This window comes from Amblyomma maculatum, chromosome 4 (assembly GCF_055883805.1).
Source record: "Amblyomma maculatum isolate TAMU_Amacu chromosome 4, ASM5588380v1, whole genome shotgun sequence".
Lineage (NCBI taxonomy): Eukaryota > Metazoa > Arthropoda > Arachnida > Ixodida > Ixodidae > Amblyomma > Amblyomma maculatum.
Window position 1 is genome coordinate 184612498 of NC_139347.1, and position 7778 is coordinate 184620275.

Genomic DNA, 7778 nt, shown 5'->3' on the forward strand with positions numbered 1-7778 from the left:
GAAGAAGACCGGGCATTCAACAATATCGATGTAAACATGCGGCAAGATTCGTCTTGACTTGGTAACATTACTTGGAAGTTATGTCTCGCTTGGGAAAAATACGGTATCTGAATGGAGAAGCAGAGACAGTGAATGAATTGAATCTCTCGATCAAGCAGGTTTTCGTTTAGGCGAAGTCTCGGCTCTAGCATCCATGCCCTCTCCAGAAGGCTGCATTGACAATAAGCCAGCGCCTCTACATCCGCCGAATGTGATCTTTAGCGCTAGCTCGAGACAAAAACATTCACTGCAGCCCTTTCGCTTACAGCAGTAGTAATGGGCCTAACAGGCGTTCGTGTATAGACGTGACGTAGTGCTTGTGAAAAAAGGCAATCAAAACCGCCGAAAGACGAATCTCTGGAGACGATCAGGAAAAATTGCACTTGAACGCGAGGAGCAGGCAGATAGCGTCCTAGAGGAGTTCGCTCGCGGCCCAATACAAATGCCTGAAGTGAGATGTCACCTACATTATTCTGTCAGGACCTAATCACAGTGCAGGCTCGGTAAAATAATGTGTAATCTTGGAATAGTAAGCGGAATAAAAACACAACTAATATCAACGCTGCTTGTGGATTTTATACACCTGACTGGAGTAGGCATTCTCCTTAGTTCTTCAAACACTGCAACAACATCTGCGAGTCAAAAATCAGTGCTTCGTGCATTCACAATTTCCACAACAAAAAACAAGTGATGGTCCCTGAAATATGTGGGTATCTATAGCCAAACACAAAGCTAAAATAGGCATGCAGTTAGAACATTCAGTTCCAGAGTAACGATTGCGGGCGCGCACTTTAAAAGAGTGTGAAATAAAACACTCTCCCCTAAAATAATTATGTACGTCGCACCCAGTGAAGGCACTGGAGTCACTGGCCTCTTGTCACCGCGTTAAAAAAGAAGCACGAAGCCAATACTCAAAGATGGGGATCCTAGCTTCACTGAGCGGCAGAAATAGCTCTGATGTTTGACCCGAAGGCTCGTCAACAATCAGGATTTTATCTAGTTCTGCCGATGTTAAGCAAACCGATTAAGGTAAAGCCGGAGGGGCTGAAAACTTACGACTGCTCTCGAGGGTCTCCTTCTTCTCGCCCCTGCACAGGGTCGCGGACATTGCTCAGGTTTTCTCTACTTTCTCTTCATTGACTACCTCATCGGGCCTCTTCTTTTCAGATGATAGCGATGTCGTTTTCTTTGCGCAGTGAAGCAGAAAACTTTTCGGCAGTGTATGGAGTGCGAGCTTCTCTCCAAGACTGCTTTCTCCTATTGAAGTCATTTCGCACGTCCACAAGAAGGAGCTATCCACGCGTTTTGAAGGTGCAAAAGGCCTCTGCGCTTACACATATATTAGTACAATACGCATTTCGACACACTCAAGTCACAAATAAGAAAAATCGACAGAACCAACAATGTCGAACATTAAGGCAACTATAATTCATGATATGTGTGAGCACGTGGTTTTAGCAAAGTAGCTACAAGAATGATTGCCACAGAAAGGGGGAATCAGTGGCAACAGCTTTATTAAGCAGTGATCGGCACAATAACTGTCCCTGTCTATTGATTCTTTTGCGTACATGAGCATGTCAGTGAGTCACTAGTTAACTTTGCTATGTTCTATGCAGCTCGCCTAATCACTCCCTTAATTTGCGCGTTAATTGCTTATCTTGCCCCTACTATTAGCATGTAGCGCAAGCTTCCCTAATTGGAATGTTCGCCCGATATTTTAGGAGCCTCGCTTATTCAGGACGTTCGAACAAGCCTTCATGTCCCAGGGTTGTTATCATGACTTACTCCAATTAAGAGTGTTGGATAGTTCGATTATTCTCACCCTCCTCAACGCTGCTAGCTATGAACGAGTATTATATGTCCAAAACAGCGAAGTTTGTATTGGTTCAAAAGTTGCACCTGCCCTGAGCGATGTGTGCTTTGCGGCCTGAGAGGGGATTAAGGAAGAAATAACACAAATATTTTGTAAAGGTCGTTGGTTACGTCGATGACTTTTCGATGTTATGTGAAGGAAGTGAAACAGAAGAATCCAGAGGCATAGCGTTGGGAGTCTTGCAAAGCGGTTGTCCTGATCTGCTGTTCACTTTGGAGCTCCTAAAAGAAGGTGCTCTACGGTTCCTTGATTTGCGCCTCGAATTCTTGGCTGGACATTTATGTTGGCGCTATAAGCCCCGAGCGAAGAAGCAATTGCTGCCGTATACGTCAAATCATTCAAAGATAGTGAGGACAGGTATAGCGAAGGCGGCTTTGCTTTCTGCTCTTACGAAATTATGCCGTCACTGTATGGTGCAAAGATTCTTAAACCATTAAGAAAGGCTCCTACAACCGTGATTTTCTGCTGATATTATACGGAACATACCTGAAAGCTTGTTGACGCAGAATAAGCGACAAAGGGTAAGGAATGGACATCTGATGCAGAAGAAGAAGAGATATGTCTTGCTCTATATCTATGGCTTTACCCATAACAGGATGAATATTGGTAAGAAATAATGCATTCATATTTTTACGTGCTTCGGGGCGTCAGAACAAGGAAGAACAGGCTGCAGAGAAGAAGACGAACCAGAGACGTGTGTGTGCTGGTGTGCCCTGCGGACTCGCAGCGCTGCGCTTACGAATAAACATCCCCGTTACGTACTGAGTACGTAACAGTTGGGTAGTGGTACCCTTAACAGGCCAGTCCTCACAAGCACTAGGGGGGGTCCCTAGTACAGGACTCTAGTAGCGGCGGCCGCTGCCCGGGCGCGCTCAACCAAGGCTTTTTGGGCCTGTAGGTCAGAACATCCGAGCAGGGTCGCCTCCCAGTACTACCGTATGGGGTTGGGGCGAGGGGGACAGCAGAGTTGCAGGGGCAGGCCCACATCATGTGGTAAATGTCCGAAGACGTCTCCGCACAGTGCGGACAGCTTCCCGAGAAAGAATTGTCGGAGTGTTTGAGAGCTGCCGGGCACAGCAAAGTATTTGTATAAAGGCGGAGCAGAAGCCGCTCCTCCGCCTTTGAGATGCCTTTACACGAGAGGGAATAAACGCCGTGGCCAAATTGATATTGTAAAACAATATCTGTAAAATATTAAGCTGGAGTGAATTCGTGTTCCTGATTATCGGGGTCGGAGAGGAATGCCTCGTGAGAGAGCGCGCGTGCGGCGGCATCAGCGGCCTCATTTTCCTCAAGGCCCATGTGAGCAGGTGCCCATATAATATTCCAAAGAGCGGGGTTCCCGGTGTAGGCAAGTACGGTATCCAACCCTGCTTGAGGTTCCGACAGGAACCCCCGCGAGTCGGAAATTATTGTTTTGGAAGTCGGATGAGCTGCAGCTAATCCAATGGCGACCTCCTCCACTTGTGTTATGTTACGAGCTCGAAAACTAAGTACGTTCACTAGTTCGGATTGGTGGACGACTGCAGCCATATCCATCTCCCATGGTGGGGACCGCAGGCGTCCACGTAGAAAATGCTAGGTTTCGATCCATAGTGATGAGCCACGGCTTCTGCCTGCGCCAGGCGCCGGTAATTATGGTCCTCATGGGCTTCCGCCCACGCCAGGCGCCAGCAGTTATAGTCCTCATGGGTCATGTTTGCGGGAAGGGGGCGCACGTGGAGGGCGCTTCTCCACTGGGAGGGAATGCCTATGCGCTCTGCCATGCGAGTGGTGTGTTGGATATCTAGTCGGACAAAAAGGCGGCGACCCGACGATGTCAAGCGGGCTTCCCAGAACTCCCGAAACGTGTTCATCATGCCCATGCCCCAGGAAACACTGGTTGGAGGTGTTCACGGGGAGGTCCAGGGAGTGTTTATTACTTTTGGAAAGGATTACTTCGAGTGCAGCTTGGTGGAGCGTGCGGATGTTTCCAAAACGTATCTCTCTCACTTTAGACGCAGCCGCCACTCGCTGGTTTACCTCTGCTGCCCTTGTATATGGCTGAAGAAGGCAACGCTCAGTGCACGCCACTAACGGTGCGCAATTGGCAGCATCATCGCGAGCCACGGAACTTCAGTAGGAAATCTGACGAGGATATCGATGAGCGGCTCACACATTACGAGCGGGCCAGTCGGTACAATGGATGGGACCCCACTGTGAAACTAGCTAATGTATTATTTCTGGAAGCCACCGCACTAATCTAGTTCGACAACCAGGAAGACACCCTCACTAGCTGGGACTGTTTTAAGGAAGAAATAAATGCTTCGGAGATGGAGCTATAAAGAAACGCGCAGAGCAAACGTTGCTCCAGTGAGCCTAAGTACCTGGAGAGACCTGTACCACATATATTGAGGAAACTTTAAAGCTTTGTAAAGTGGTGAACCCACGAATGTCGGAAGAGGATAAACTTCGGCCTTTGTTTAAAGGCATCGCTGAAGATGCACATTCCTGATCAGTAAAGATCATTTGAACTCTGATGCAAACGTGATCAGGCACTGCCGCACTTTTGAAACGATTAAGCTTCGTCGTATTGTCTTTAAATTTCGCCGACTGGTAAAAGTTACTTCCGTGGCACGTGTAGATGTTCTTGCTCCCGAGTCAATGGCTGGCTTGATACGCCGGATCGTCCGAGACCTGGTTTCCAAGCATGTTTTGGTTTTTGACTTCTCCAAGAATCATCCACCACAGATTCCAAATTCTCGCATTCGTCATTCGATTGATACTGAAACCTCTTGCCCTATCAGACAGAAGCCCTACCGTGTGTCGCCGAGCGAACGTCGGCTTATTGACGAACAAGTTCACGACCTGCTCCAACAGCTAAGTTATCCAGGAATCAGTCTTTGGGCGGCTCCAGGTATCCTTGTGAAAAAGTTAAAACAGAAAGACATCATATGGCGTTTCTGTGTGGACTATCGCCGCCTTAATGCCGTAACAAAAAAAGATGTGTGTCCAGTTCCACGTATTGACAATGCAATCGACAGTCTTCATTCGGCGTCATACTTCTCCTCAGTAGACTTGAGATCGGCGTACTGGCAGATACCGATGAACCGGAGCGACAAAGAAAACACAGCATTTGTGACACACAATGATTTCTATGAATTCAGTGTAATGCCCTTTGGATTGTGCAATGCGCCCGCCACGTTTGAACGATTCATGCACACGAATCTGCGCGGACTCAAGTGGAAAATTTGTGCTAATTGGATGACCTTGTGATCTTCGGCAAGACCTTTCAGAAACCCAATAGCTGCCTCGCCATTGTTCTCGACTGCATTTAGAAAGCAGGCTTCGTCCTCAACTCTAAGAGGTGCCACTTTGGTGACTGTCAAACAATTGTACTTGCTCACTTTGTCGATAAGGACGGTATTCGGTACGATCCTGGGGAGATTGCGGCTGTAACCAGATGTACAGCAACAAAAGCATTGAAGGAACTTCGGTGCTTTATGAGGGTGTTCCTATTCTCGCCGTTTTGTGCCCAGATTCGCTGACATCGCCTACCCGCTCACGTGCCTTTTGCACAAAGATGCACTGTTCAATTAGTCTGCCGACTGCGGTTGTGCCTTCCGCCACCTCACATTCCTTCTGACATCGTGACCTATCCTACGTCGCTTCTGTCCTTCCGCCCTCATCAAAGTCCACACCGACGCTAGCGGCATGGGCATTGAAGTTGTGCTCATCCAGCGTCATGGCACCGACCAGCACGTGATAGCTTATGCTAGTCGTGTGTTGAGCAAGACGGAAGATAACTACACAGTTACTGAACAAGAGTGCCCCGCAGTGGTTTTTGCGGTGCAACGATTTCGTTCCTACCTATATGGCAGTGTTTTTACCATCGTCACCGACCATCATTCACTCTGTTGGCTCGTAACTTTGTGACCCTTGCGGCCGGCTTGTTCGATGGGCTTTGCGGTTGCAATAGTTTAACTTCACTGTGGCGTACAAAAGCGGCAGCGGCAGTCAACATGCTGACGCTGACTGTCACAGATGCTGCTTTCGTCAACTGATAGTGATGATTACAACTTTGATGACTACCTGGCGCCTATCTCAGCAACGTTTTCTGATCTTCAGCTGTTCTAGACAGAACAACGCAACGATATGACTTTCAACCGCTCTTCTCTGCCGCTCATGCTTCAAGAGATGCGCGTTTCTAAAATTGTGCCGGCCTGCTTTACAAGAAGAATTTCAACACCGCAGGAAAACGCTTTCTTCTCGTCTGTCAGAAAATCTCCGAATTCCGGTTCTTGAATTGATGGACGACGATGCCACGTCGGGCCACTTGGGTGTCCCTCGACCCTTCATCGCCCACACGAACGATTTTACTGGCCGAAAATGCATCAAGTCATTCAGCTCTATGTACCCAGTTGTGTCAAGTGTCAGCGGCACAAAATCCCTACTTCCCGTCCACCAGGACCGCTGCACTCTACTGCGCCTCCGACCGCACCCTTTTAGGCAGATGAGCATCGACCTCTTGGCTCCTTTTCCGCGATCTTCGAACGGTACCCATTGGAGAGTGGTATGCTTTGATTATCTCACTCGATATTCAGAAACCGCTTACAAAGTATCTCTATTTTCTCTGCCATTTCTCGTCCTGTGCCACGGTCCTCCTCGAGTTCTAATCACTGACCGTGGGCGCCCAGCTTAAAGCTTAATTTTCCAAAGAACGCCTTCGTCTGTGCGCCTGCGATTACCGTCATTCAACGCCATACCACACGCAATCCAATGAACCTGTTGAACGCACCAACCACACTCTGACCACTATGCTGGCGATGTACGTGGATTCTGATCATAAGAACTGGGATGACATCCTCCTTTTCATTACATACGTGTATAACACTGCACAGCGTGAGACGACTGGCTACAGTCCGTTTTAGTTTCCTTATGTTCGACTTCCTTGCAGCTGTATCGATACCACTATGTTGGCGATGTACGTGGATTCTGATCATAAGAACTGGGATGACATCCTCCTTTTCATTACATACGTGTATAACACTGCACAGCGTGAGACGACTGGCTACAGTCCGTTTTAGTTGCCTTATGTTCGACTTCCTTGCAGCTGTCTCGATACCAATCTTCCTTTCTCACTCCATAACTAGCCTTCTATCGCCGCCACTTTATGTTGAGCCGAAGAAGGGCGCGCCGTTGCCCGCCTACGCATCCTGAACGTTCGAAGGAGCGTTATGACAGCGGACACCCACAGGTTTCTTATGTGCTCGGTTATTTAGTGTTGCTGTGGGCGCCGCTGCGCAGGCATGGTTTAGCCTAGAAGCTGCTGTTTCACTGTAGCTGCCCTTTTGACGTTATGGAGCGCTTGAGAGATCTGAACTATGTTATTTCACGCCGCATCGAAAGTGGCCGATGCTCAAGCAGGACCCAGGTGGTGCATGTGGCTCGGCTCAAATGGTTCCATCCTCGGCAGCTCACTTAAACCGCTTGGTCTCGGGGCATCGTCTGCGACGTGTCACTTGCTTCGGGGCGCCAGGGGAATGAGGAAGAGGCTGGAGAGAAGAAACTAGCTAGTGTGTGCTGGTGTACCTTGTGGACTCGCAGCGCTAAGATTAGATATAAACACCCCCGTTATGTACTAAGTACGTAACAATATTATTCCTATAAAAATACTGCTCCCAATAAATCTAAAATATGTGAGCGCCTTTAATTGGGGAAGACAATAAATCAGGATGTAAAGCAGTGACCGAACATCATATACTGAATGCATCCAAGGGATAGCTTATTAGATTGTCTTGTCCTGTGGAATGAAATACGTCGGCCAGACCAGGAGATGCATAAATGATAGGAGAACATGCCTCTGCAATTTTGGATACGTCCTGGG